Source organism: Lagenorhynchus albirostris, chromosome 4, assembly GCF_949774975.1.
Source record: "Lagenorhynchus albirostris chromosome 4, mLagAlb1.1, whole genome shotgun sequence".
NCBI classification, from domain to species: Eukaryota; Metazoa; Chordata; class Mammalia; order Artiodactyla; family Delphinidae; genus Lagenorhynchus; species Lagenorhynchus albirostris.
The window spans coordinates 20,989,063-21,000,907 of NC_083098.1; the positions used below are offsets into that span (position 1 = coordinate 20,989,063).

The 11,845-nt window shown below is 38.5% G+C and overlaps 1 long non-coding RNA gene across 3 annotated transcripts in view; it reads right to left on the minus strand.

Moving 5' to 3' along the window:
* The window catches only part of LOC132519681 (uncharacterized), a 47,875-nt gene extending 36,030 nt beyond the window's left edge, over window positions 1–11,845 (minus strand). For 2 of the 3 annotated variants that reach the window (XR_009540241.1, XR_009540244.1), the window contains exons 1-2: window positions 11,771–11,845; window positions 4,687–4,865 (exon numbers count right to left, since the gene is read on the minus strand). This is a non-coding gene — a long non-coding RNA (uncharacterized LOC132519681). Of the gene's footprint in view, window positions 1–4,686; window positions 4,866–11,657 lie in introns of all 3 variants that reach the window. The other variant, XR_009540243.1, reaches the window with a different exon arrangement.

An 11,845-nucleotide genomic window follows, 5' to 3' on the forward strand; every position in this document is an offset into this window, starting at 1 on the left:
AAACAAAATCTACAAACAATAAACGCTGGAGAGGGTGTGGAGAAAAGAGAACCCTCTCACACTGTTGGTGGGAATGTAAATTGATACAGCCACTATGGAGAAGAGTATGGAGGTTCCTTAAAAAACTAAAAATAGAACTACCATATGACATAGTAATCCCACTCCTGGGCATATACCCAGAGAAAACTATAACTAAAAAAGATACATGCACTCCAATGTTCATTGCAGCACTATTTAAAGTAGCCAGGACATGGAAGCAACCTAAATGTCCATCAACAGAGGAATAGATAAAGAAGGCCTGGTACATATATACAATGGAATATTACTCAGCCATAAGACGGAATGAAATTGTGCCATTTGCAGAGACGTGAATGGACCCAGAGACAGTCATACAGAGTGAAGTAAGTCAGAAAGAGAAAAACAAATATGGTATATTAACACATATATGTGGAACCTAGAAAAATGGTACAGATGAGCGAATTTGCAAAGCAGAAATGGAGACACAGACTTGGAAAACAAGTGTATGAACACTATGGGGGAAAAAGCGGGGGTGGGATGAATTGGGAGATTGGGATTGACATATCTACAGTACTATGTATAAAATAGATAACTAATGAGAACCTACTATATAGCACAGGGAACTCTACTCAATGCTCTGTGGTAACCTAAATGGAAAAGAAACCCAAAAAGGAGGGGATATACGTATACGTATAGCTGATTCATTTTGCTGTACAGCAGAAACTAACACAACATTGTAAAGCAACTATACTCCAATAAAAATTTTAAATAAAGAAATAATGATTATGTGACACGATAGAGGTGATAAATATTGCTACAATGGCAATCATAGTATAATATGTAAATGTATCAAATCACCATGCTGTATGCCTTAAATTCAAATAATATTATGTGTTCAATATATTACAAGAAAAAAATGCAATAAGCATCATCAATATCAAAACAGATCAAGCAGAAGAAATTTTCCATGAGTTAGCAGACAGTAAGTTGAAAGTATACACTCAGAGGAGAGCAAAGATAAAGAGTGAAGAATGACTATGTGATCTATAGATACCATCAAAAGAAACATCCTATAAATTATGGAGTCTTAGAAGGAAAAGATATAGACAGAAGGCTTATTTAAATAAATAGTGGCTGAGAACTTTCCACGTCAGGGAATAGATTTGGATATCCAAGTTCATGAAGTTCATAGGGTACCAGACAAACTTAACTCAAAATAAAAAAAATTCTTCTCCAAAACACATTATAGTAAAATTGTCAACTATCAAAAACAAAGAATCTTAAAAGCATCAGGAGGAGAGAGGCTTATAACTTACAAGAGAACGTTCATAAGATTAAAATTTGATTTCTCAGCAGAAACCTCACAGACCAGGAGAGAGTGGGATGATATTTTCAAATTGCTCAATTAAAAAAACAAACAACTAAAAAAACCCTGCCAACCAAGAATATTCTATCCATCATAACTATCCTTTTTAAATGAAGAGATTAAAAACTCTTTTCAAAAAACAAAAGCTGAGGGAGTTCATCATCACTAGATCTGTCTTAGAAGAAATTGTAAGAGTTCCTCAAGCTAAAATAGAAGGACACTAAATAGGACCATGAAAACATAAGAGGATACACAATAGACTTGTAAGTATATAGTTAGGTAAGAATACTTTAATAGCGTGATATGGTGGCGGGTTAAACAGTTAAATTTAGTATATAAAGGTTAAAGAATTAGATTATTAAAAATAACTGCAGCTATAATAATTTTAACGTGTAAACAGTATACAAAGAGGTAAATTGTAACACCATATACAAAAATTCACGGATGGGAGTAAAAGAGTAGATTTTTTGTATCTGATGGAAGTTAAATTGTTATCAACATAAAATAGACTGTTGTATCTACAAGACATTTTCCATGAGCCTCATGGAACCACAAAGCAAAAACCTACAGTAGATTCAGAAAATATAAAGAGAAGGAAATCATCACATACCACTGCAGAGTATCACTAATTCACAAAGAAAGGCAGCAAAAGAGGAAAAAAGGAACAAGAAACAACAAAACATCCATGTTTATAATTACATTATATCTATGTTTATAATTACTATAAACATAGATATATTAAATTCTCTAGTCAAAAGTCATAGAGTGGCTAGATAGTTAAAAATACAAGATCAAACTGTATGCTGCCTACCAGACATTCACTTCAGGGTTAAAAACACAAATTGGCTCAAAGTGAAGTTTAGAAGAAGATATTCCATACATGTGGAAACCAAAAGAAAGCAGTGGTAGCTAGAGTTACACCAGACAAAATACCAGACAAAATAGACTTTAAGGCAAAAGCTGCAAGAAGAAAAAATTTAAGGTCATTATATAATGATTATGTTGTCAATTCATCAAGAAGACAACACTCAAATGAATATGCACCCAACAGTGGAGGACCTTAATGTATTAAACAAATACTAACAGATTGAAGAGAGAACTAGACAATACAAAATAGTGTAGGGGTCCTTAATACCCACCATTCAACAATGAATAGATCATCCAGAAAGAAAATCAATACGGAAGTATTGAACTTGAATAATACATTAGACCAAATGGACTTAACAGACAAAAACAGAACAGTCCATCCAACAGCAGCAGAATACATGTTCTTCTCTACTGCACATTGAACATTCTCTAGGACAGATCATGTGATGGGTAACTAAACAAGTCTTAGCAAATTTAAGAAGACTGATATCATACTAAGCATTTTTTTTTAGTGATTCAGTTATATATACATATATATATATACACATTCTTTTTTAAATATTTTTATATTTTTTAATATTCTTTTCCATTATGGTTTATCATACGATACTGAATATAGTTCTCTGTGCTATACAGTAGGACCTTGTTGTTTATCCATTCTATATATAAAGTCTTACATCTGCTAAATCCAACTCCCACTCCACTGTCCCACAAACCCCTCCCCCTTGGCAACCACCAGTCAGTTCTCTATGCCCGTGCTTCTGTTTCTGTTTCATAGGTAGGTTCATTTGTGTCATATTTTAGATTCCACATAGAAGTAATATCATATAGTATTTGCCTTTCTCTTTCTGACTTACTTCACTTTACATAGTATTTTTCAACCACAAGGGTAAGAAACCAGAAGTGAACAACAGGACAGAGTCTGGAAAAGTACAAATATATGGAAATTAAACAACATTAAGAATCAGTGGGCCAAGGAAAAATTTTTAAATACAAAATAAAAAGACTGAATAATGAAGAAAGAAAACAATCTCAACAGACCAAATTACTGTTAAGGAGATTGACTACTGTTAAGGAGATTGACTACTGTTAAGGAGTTCTCAAAAACCTCCCAACAAAAAATACCAAGACTTGACGGCTTCACTGGTGAATTCTACCAAACTTTTAAGGAAGAATTAATATGAATTACTTTTAACTGGATAAATCTTATGAATCTATTTGTGGATGATACAATTTGCATTTTATAAATACACTAGGGGAGACACTGATATAAAAGCAGTTAGAGCTATTGGTTCTGAATCTTTGATGTCTTTGAAAATATCATTTGAGGTGAGCTATATTTCAGAAATTTAACACAACTGAGCATACATTAATAATATGGTCCTTGTAAACCTTTTGGAAAATGCATAGAAGCGATAAAGAACCATATGTCTGTTGCATGAGTGTGGAGTATCATGGAAACTTACAAGAACAAGCCTTGACTGATTACAGACTTCACTTGAAAAACCAATATCTTTAATAAACAAAGATGGCAATGTTCACTTTCTAAACCAAACTACAAGCAAAGGAAAACTAAACAGAAATGGGAGTTTCCAGGTTTACCATGATGGTTTATGCACATTTCTCAGCGAATCACACCAAACCCTTGCTAAAGATAAAACATATAAACTTCTTAGAGGAGGAAGCTTGCAGAAAGCACCAGTGAACATCAGGTGTAATGGGACAAACGATTATCAGGTGACTGAAGCACACAAAACATTATCACTGCCTTGGTATTCTGGGCAAAATACATAAGAAAATCATAATCTGAATCTATCATGAAAAACATGTCTGTTTTAAGCAAATTTCAGTCCACGTATACCTCCCATGTTCTCTGACTCTAATGCTGTATTTAAATAGTCTTTCTTACCAATACACAGAGCAAATCTCTCCTAATTACTTTTTTTTCCAGAACTTTGAGTTATCTGGACCACTAATGCCATCCCATTTAAAAGTGCATTTTCTTAATCCTGTTGTGATAAGTTGATGTTGCATTCAGATGTACATTAATCATTCCATTTCCCCTTCTTCACTAATACCTCAACACCTGAAAGTATCCCATAGGGTAGTTTGGATACTAATGCCTTCCCGTGTTGATCTTTCACAAAAGGAATAGGAATTTCGATAGTTGAAGGTCATTAATTCATGGTGAGAATTCTCCGTGCTCTATAGGGAGCCTGGATGCAGACAATGGGGAAAAGGCTCTGGAACACAGGGGAGAAATATTCTGAAGAGCTGACTATGACTATCATAAGAAGGAAAAAAACAAGTAGTTGAAAACAACCTTGCTAGGGAGGAATGTCAGAATTAGAAAATGAAAGGTTTGCAGGTTCTCAATCCATGACATTTCAGGAGGAAAAGCAGACACAGCCTCTGACCCAGGACAGGACATTTACCTGAGAAACTGCCATTTCGTCCTCTTCTACCTCCTGCTCTTGATCATTTTCTCATTGATATCATGTTGAGGAATCACATCAGCATCTTGAGAATATGCCTTCAACGGCAACAGCACAGCTCCTTCACCTGTTCCCACCATACCCACAGGCAAAAGGCCTTGAAACGCTGAAATGCCAACCTTCAGAAAAAGAGAGATTCAGGAACAATGAGCTCGTGCGTGGAGACCAAACTGTGAGCTTTTTCTTTCCTGTCTACACGTGCTCTCCCCTCACACAGATGCCCAGAAACTCTGCTACAGCATAGAGCAAGTGGGCTGCACCGCCCTGCCCCTTCCAGTCCTATGTAGAGCAGACACCGATACCTCCCCAGAGGCAAAAGGACCAAAGACTGGAAGCAACTCTCATCAAGGTACCCAAGCAGCCCTCGTACTTAAACCGGGCCTAACCTTAGAATCACCTGGAGTTAAAACAACGCAGATGCTCCCACCCAGATCAACAGACTCTTTGGGGAGGGCACAGGTGATGTTATTGCTAAATACTCATCGTGTAATACTAATGAGAAACTGCATGGGAGCCACGTAGCAAACATTTCTTCCAAAGCTTTAAAGTGCTTACAAATTTGGGGGGAACCCAGGCCCCACTCTTAATTATGATTCTCCTGTGAGGCTCATGAAATGACATCTTTAACAAGCTTTTTGTTGGTGCCGATGTTACTCTGTCAGACCCGTATTCAGTAGCACTGAGCTAGGGCTATATGGCAGAGGGCACCTGACACCACTGAGTAGCGTGAAGGTTTGGGGTAAGAACTTCCAGAAGTGCAGGTTCCCTGGGCCTGATTCATAGGGGCTGAGCTCCTTCCGGAATAGGTATGGCCTTGCTGTTGCCTAGGGGACAGGCTGCTGGGTTGGTGGGAATCACATGGTGGGTTTAGGGTTGTGTGAGGGTGGCCCTTAGAAATCTACCCAAAGATACCCTTAGTCCTCAGGTCCTTCAGCCCCCTCTCCTCTCAGGGCCCACTTGACCAGCAGGAGTACTCGGGAGGGGGGCATGACCACCTGTCCTCGGGGAGCTGAGACCCCATACCCCAAAAGATTCAGAGCACGGACTTGTTTGCATCACAGATTTGTCTGAAAATAAATCAAGGGCCGCAGTGGAGGGTGGATTAACACTTGTGCTGGGAATGGACAGAAGCCTTTGAAAAGGATGCCATGAATGCATATTTGATGATTCACAAAGGAAGTCATGATCTATGTTAATAAAGCACATTATAACTGAATCAACAGATCAGAATTTTTTGTTGATTGCATGTGTGTCTATGTGAGTGTGTTATAAATTGTGGTGCCACAGTTTGTTCTCCCCCCACCGCCATGTATTTATACTTTCTCACATCTTTAAAGTGCATTCAGTAAGGTAAAAATTAGAGAAATGCATATCCACTTTTCGAATATTCTTTGAGAATACTGAATCTTTTGAAAATTTTATTTTAAAAATTTTTTTCAATTTTTAAGATAATTTTTAAAGGTTAGTTTCCATTTACATTCATTATAAAATACTGGCTATTTCCCCCATGCTGTACAATATATCCTTGAGCCTGTCCTACACCCAAGAGTTTCTACCTCCCTCTCCCCAACCTCTACAGTGCCCCTCCCACCTCCCCACTGGTCAGTTTGTTCTCTGTATCTGTGAGCTTACTTCTTTTTTGTTATATTCACTAGTTTGTTGTATTTTTTATTGTATTTGTTGTATTTGTTATATTTGTATATATATTTGTATTTGTTGTTATTTGTTATATTCACTAGTTTGTTGTATTCCACATATAAATGATATCATACAGTATTTTCCTTTCTCTGACTTATTTCACTTAGCATAATGTCCTCCAAGTCCATCCATGTTGCTGCAAATGGCAAAATTTTATTTTTTCATAGCTGAGTAGCATGGTGTTGTATATATAGTAAGCCCCTACATACAAACAAATTCTGTTCCGAGAGCACGTTCGTAAGTCCCATTTGTAGGTCCAGCAAAGTTAGCCTAGGTACACAACTAACACAATAGCTATATAGTACTGTACTGTAATAGGTTTATAATACTTTTCACACAAACACATAAAAAACAAACACAAAAAATAAAACATTTTTAATCTTACAGTACTGTATCTTGGAAAGTACAGCAGTACAGTAAAACAGCTGGCATACAGGGGTTGGCATCGAGTGAACAGGCAAGAAGAGTTACTGACTGGAGGAGGGAGAGGAGGTGGGAGATGGTAGAGCTGAAGGATCGTCAGCAATAGGAGATGGAGGGCAAGTTGCAATTTCACTCGCTCCTGACGTTGATGGCACAGGTTCTGGTTCCTTTCTGAAACCAGATGCACGTTCGCATCTTTGAAACTTGATGGTTTGTATGTAGGGGACTTACTGTGTGTATGTATGTGTGTGTGTATATATATATATATATATATATATATATATATATACACACATGTATATATACACATACATACATACACACACATCTTCTTTATCCATTCATCTGTTCATGGACACTGAGGTTACTCTTATATCATGGCAATTGTAAATAGTGCTGCTATGAACATTGGGGTACATCTTTTTGAAACAGTGTTTTGTGGGTATTTTTGGATATACACCCAGGAGTGGAATCAGTGGGTAATATGGTAGTTCCATTTTTTGTTTTTCAAATCTTTTAGTATACCCCAAGTGTTTCAGGCTCCACATACCAATGTTTTCAAGATTTTAGTGGTTTTTAAAAGAGCCTTTTTTTTTTTTTTTTTTTTTTTTTGGCTGCAAAGCTTCTGGGATCTTAGTTCCCCGACCAGGGATTGAACCCAGGCTTCGGCAGTGAAAGCCAAGTCCTAACCACTGGGCCACTAGGGAACTCCCAGACAAATTAGATTTAAAATAAGGACTGTTACAAGAGATAAAGAAGGACACTACATAATGATCAAGTGATCAATCCAAGAAGAAGATATAAAAACTAAGTATTTATGCACCCAATATAGGAGCACATGAACACATAAAGCAAATATTAACTGACATAGAGAAATTGACAGTAACAAAATAAAAATAGGGAACTTTAAAACCCCACTTATAACAATGAACAGGTCATCCAGACAGAAAATCAATAAGGAAACTCTGGCCTTAAATGACACATTAGACCAGATGGATGGATATATACATATATGGCACATTTCCTCCAAAAGCAGCAGAATACAGTTCCTTTTCAAGTGTACATGGAACTTTGTCCAGGATAGATCACACGCTAGTCCTCAAAACAACCCTCAGTAAATTTAAGAAAATTGAAATCATATCAAGTGTATTTTCCAAACACAGTGCTATGAAACTACAAACTGACTATAAGAAAATAACTGAAAAAAAACCCAAAACACATGGAAGCTAAACAATATGCTACTAAACAACCAATGGATCACTGAAGAAATCAAAGAGGAAAAAAAAAATACCTAGAGACAAATGAAAGTGAAAACACAACAGTCCAAATCTACAGGATGCAAAAAAAGCAGTTCTAAAGGAGAAGTTTACAGTGATACAAACTTATCATAGGAAACAAGAAAAATCTGAACTGTACAACTTAACCTTCCACCCGGAGGAGCTAGAAAAAGAAGAACAAAGCTCAGTTAGTAAAAATTCTTTTAAAAATCATAAAGATTAGAACAGAAATAAGTAAAATAGAGAGTAAAAATCAATAGAGGGCTTCCCTGGTGGTGCAGTGGTTAAAAATCCGCCTGCCAGTGCAGGAGACACAGATTCGAGCCCTGGTCTGGGAAGATCCCACATGCCACAGAGCAACTAAGCCCGTGCACCACAACTACCGAGCCTGCGCTCTAGAGCCCATGAGCCACAACTACTGAAGCCCGCGCACTCTAGGACCCGCGTGCCACAACTACTGAGCCTACACACCTAGAGCCCATACTATGCAACAAGAGAAGCCACTGCAATGAGAAGCCCATGCACTGCAACGAAGAGTAGCCCCTGCTCGCCGCAACTAGAGAAAGCCCACACGCAGCAACAAAGACCCACGGCAGCCAAAAAAAAAAAAAAATAAGAAAAAAGGACAATAGATTTGAAAGATCCTCTTTCACAAAAGAGGGTATCAAAATGGTCAATAAGTGTATAATATGCTTATTTAAGAGTCATAAGATGTTATTACTCATGAAGGGAATTTAAATTTAAAAAAAAGAATTGAGGATTCTAATTTAAACACGTAATTAAAGCTAATAGGAATAAAAGAGAAACATTTCAGTACACAGTAGGAAAGCAGGATGTGTGTTTTTAGTTATAAGGAATGAATTACATTTTATTGAGGAAAAAAAATTCTGTGCATGGTCAGGATTAACTAAATTTAGATTGGAGTTAATTAAGTAAATGGATTTGTACTAGTAAGCTAGTACAAGACTGGAAGCTGAACAAAGTTTCTTACAGTTTTCCTTTTTGATAACAGATTGCGTGAGGTTCTGTGGCCTTAAGTGATCTGTATTTTTTTTTTAATCTTTTTGTGACTTCGGTTAAATAAGTATTGTTTCATAGAGACCTATGATCCTGTTGTGTTTTAAAACCTTTTTGATATTTTTAACAAACTTCCCAAATATCAAAATCTAACTAAGTCTCTTTTAGCTTCCAACTGACTCTGGGCTGCTTTAAGGAGCATCCTGAGACAGCTCAGAGATGAATGTTACACTAAGTTTATTTGGTATGTTAACTTACTTCAAAACATTGTCAGGTGATGGGAGATGAACCTTAGGTTATAGTGTATGGATAGATGTTATTAATATAGCTATTCCAAAATTTATATGAAATTCCTAACATCTAATATAATGTTATCAGCCAAATCCTAGTTATTCTAAAATGTTATATGTCACAGAAATATCCAGTTTCCTGATAATTGCACTGTACTCAAATCTTTAACCATGCTCTTTTAAGTTTTGTCCTTTATAGACAATCATTATTTTACACTGATGCTTTTACAAAATGAAGATTGTCAAGAAGACTCATAAAAAGAACTTTTAAACAAATGTAAGTTTCTGATAGCCTTTAGATAATACCACTGAACTGGGTAACAAATGACAAAACTCTAATGGAAAACCTGATTACTTCATCCAGATCAACAGGAATTAATTACATGGGACTGAACGAACTTTTGTTTTCCAGAAAAACCTTTTCTCTTATGCTATGACCTACAACAAGCTGATAAAGCATACCTTTGTAAACAAAGATGAAACATTTATCTTTTTCTCTCTACTTGATCCTTCCAGAATTTGGCTTCTCCAGCTGGCTCTCCTGTGGACTTGATGGTTTATTATTGGGTTGGCCAAAAAGTTCATTCGGCTAGTGAATACATCGTTCAGTAAAGTTCTTTGTGAAAATGAAAAACGTGTCTTGGGACTTCCCTGGTTGTCCAGTGGGTAAGACTCCGAGCTCCCAAAGCAGGGGGCCCGGGGTTTGATCCCTGGTCGGGGAACTAGATCTTGCATGCATGCCGCAACTAAGAAGTCCACATGCTGCAACTAAAAGATCCACATGCTGCAACTAAAGATCCCACATGCCTCAACGAAGATCCCGTGTGCCGCAACTAAGACATGGTGCAGCCAAAATAAATAAATTAATTAATAAATTTAAAAAAAAAGAGCCTGGCACAAAGTAAGTGCTCAATGTTTAAAAAAGAAAAAAGTCTTTTAACTTAAAACCGAACGAACTTTTTGGCCAGCCCAATACAACTGGATTACAACTAGTTATACTAATCATTGTTTTAATTTGTTCTTTGTTTCCAAATTGTGATTTGTCTCCCTGCTGCACTATGACCTGTCAGTGTTACTACCTACATTACTTATACCCTGCCTATTTTGCTGTCTCTTACAGTACTCAACATGTAACCAGGCCTCCAACAAAATTGATGGCTAAACATCTTGAGGAAATAAATAACATTTGTAACTCTACATAGAATAATTGTAATAGTGTGATCCGAGGTATGGGAACAAGCAACAAGGGAAAATATCTCCTGGATCATAATAGACTAGTAAGACAGAGGATCCAGAGAATCTTTATCAACAGGGCCTAACCCAGAAATTAGCACCTGGAGTGGCGTATCAAAACGAATTTTCGCCTGATCTGGGATGAGCCTCCTAGCGCCATGGGACAAAAATTGGTCATGAAATGTCTTCCAAATATTGGTCGAATTTCAGACCAAGAGGAGGACCTGATAAATGGAATATTGCCTGCCATATCAATAAACAAAAGATGTCACAGTCATCAGCCACCTCATGGTGAGCTGGTGAACCCTGAGGGAACTCAGGAAGGAAAAGAATACCTGACATCTAGCAGCCATCAGACTGCAGCCACTCACAAAGGTGAGCCCTGAGGAATCTCAGGATGTGAAAACACAGGATACTGGCCCAGATAGCTGAGGTGCACATCAAAGGAATGATTTCAGTGAGCCGCCCAGACTCTTGCACCTTCCCATACATACAAAAGCGCTAAATTCCTTAACTTGACATATCTGTCTTTCTTTAACTAACAACAATCTTTTGACACTCAGACTACCTGCCCTTTGTCGCAAAACTCCTGTATATGCTGGCTCACGGAGCAGTTCTCTCAGGGTTACTTGACGTGCTGCCTCCCAGCTTGAAGTCCTAAAAATTCCTGCCAAATAAAACTTTCAACTTTGAGGCTGTAAAAATATTTTTGAGTCGACAGGTGTGACTTCCAGGGCAGAGATGCTCTCCTAACCCCGCTGTCTGTAGTGACCGGCAGCCGAGGGGACCAAAAGGACCACAGGGTGTGAGGCGGCCCTGGCGCCCCCAGCCCTGCTCCACCCTGGAGCCCAGCAGCCCCGCAGCGCCGCTCCTCCACCCAGCCCCACCAGCCGGCCGCCACAGCCGTGCTCCAACTCCACGTCACTGCCCAAGGCCAGCTTGGCGGAGGCGGCAGCCAAGGCCCCAAACGCACCGGCGCCGGCGCACGGGCAGCTGAACATGCCCCAGAAGCGGCGCCGCATCGCGCCGGCCTGCAGGCGCAGGGGGAATCGGGGGGAGGCGTCGGGGAGGGCAGCGCACACATACAGCCGCCAGCAGCCTGCGACCTCGCCGCCACGGTGCGCTCCGCCACACCTCCGTGGGTCGCCTTTGCCAGCCACC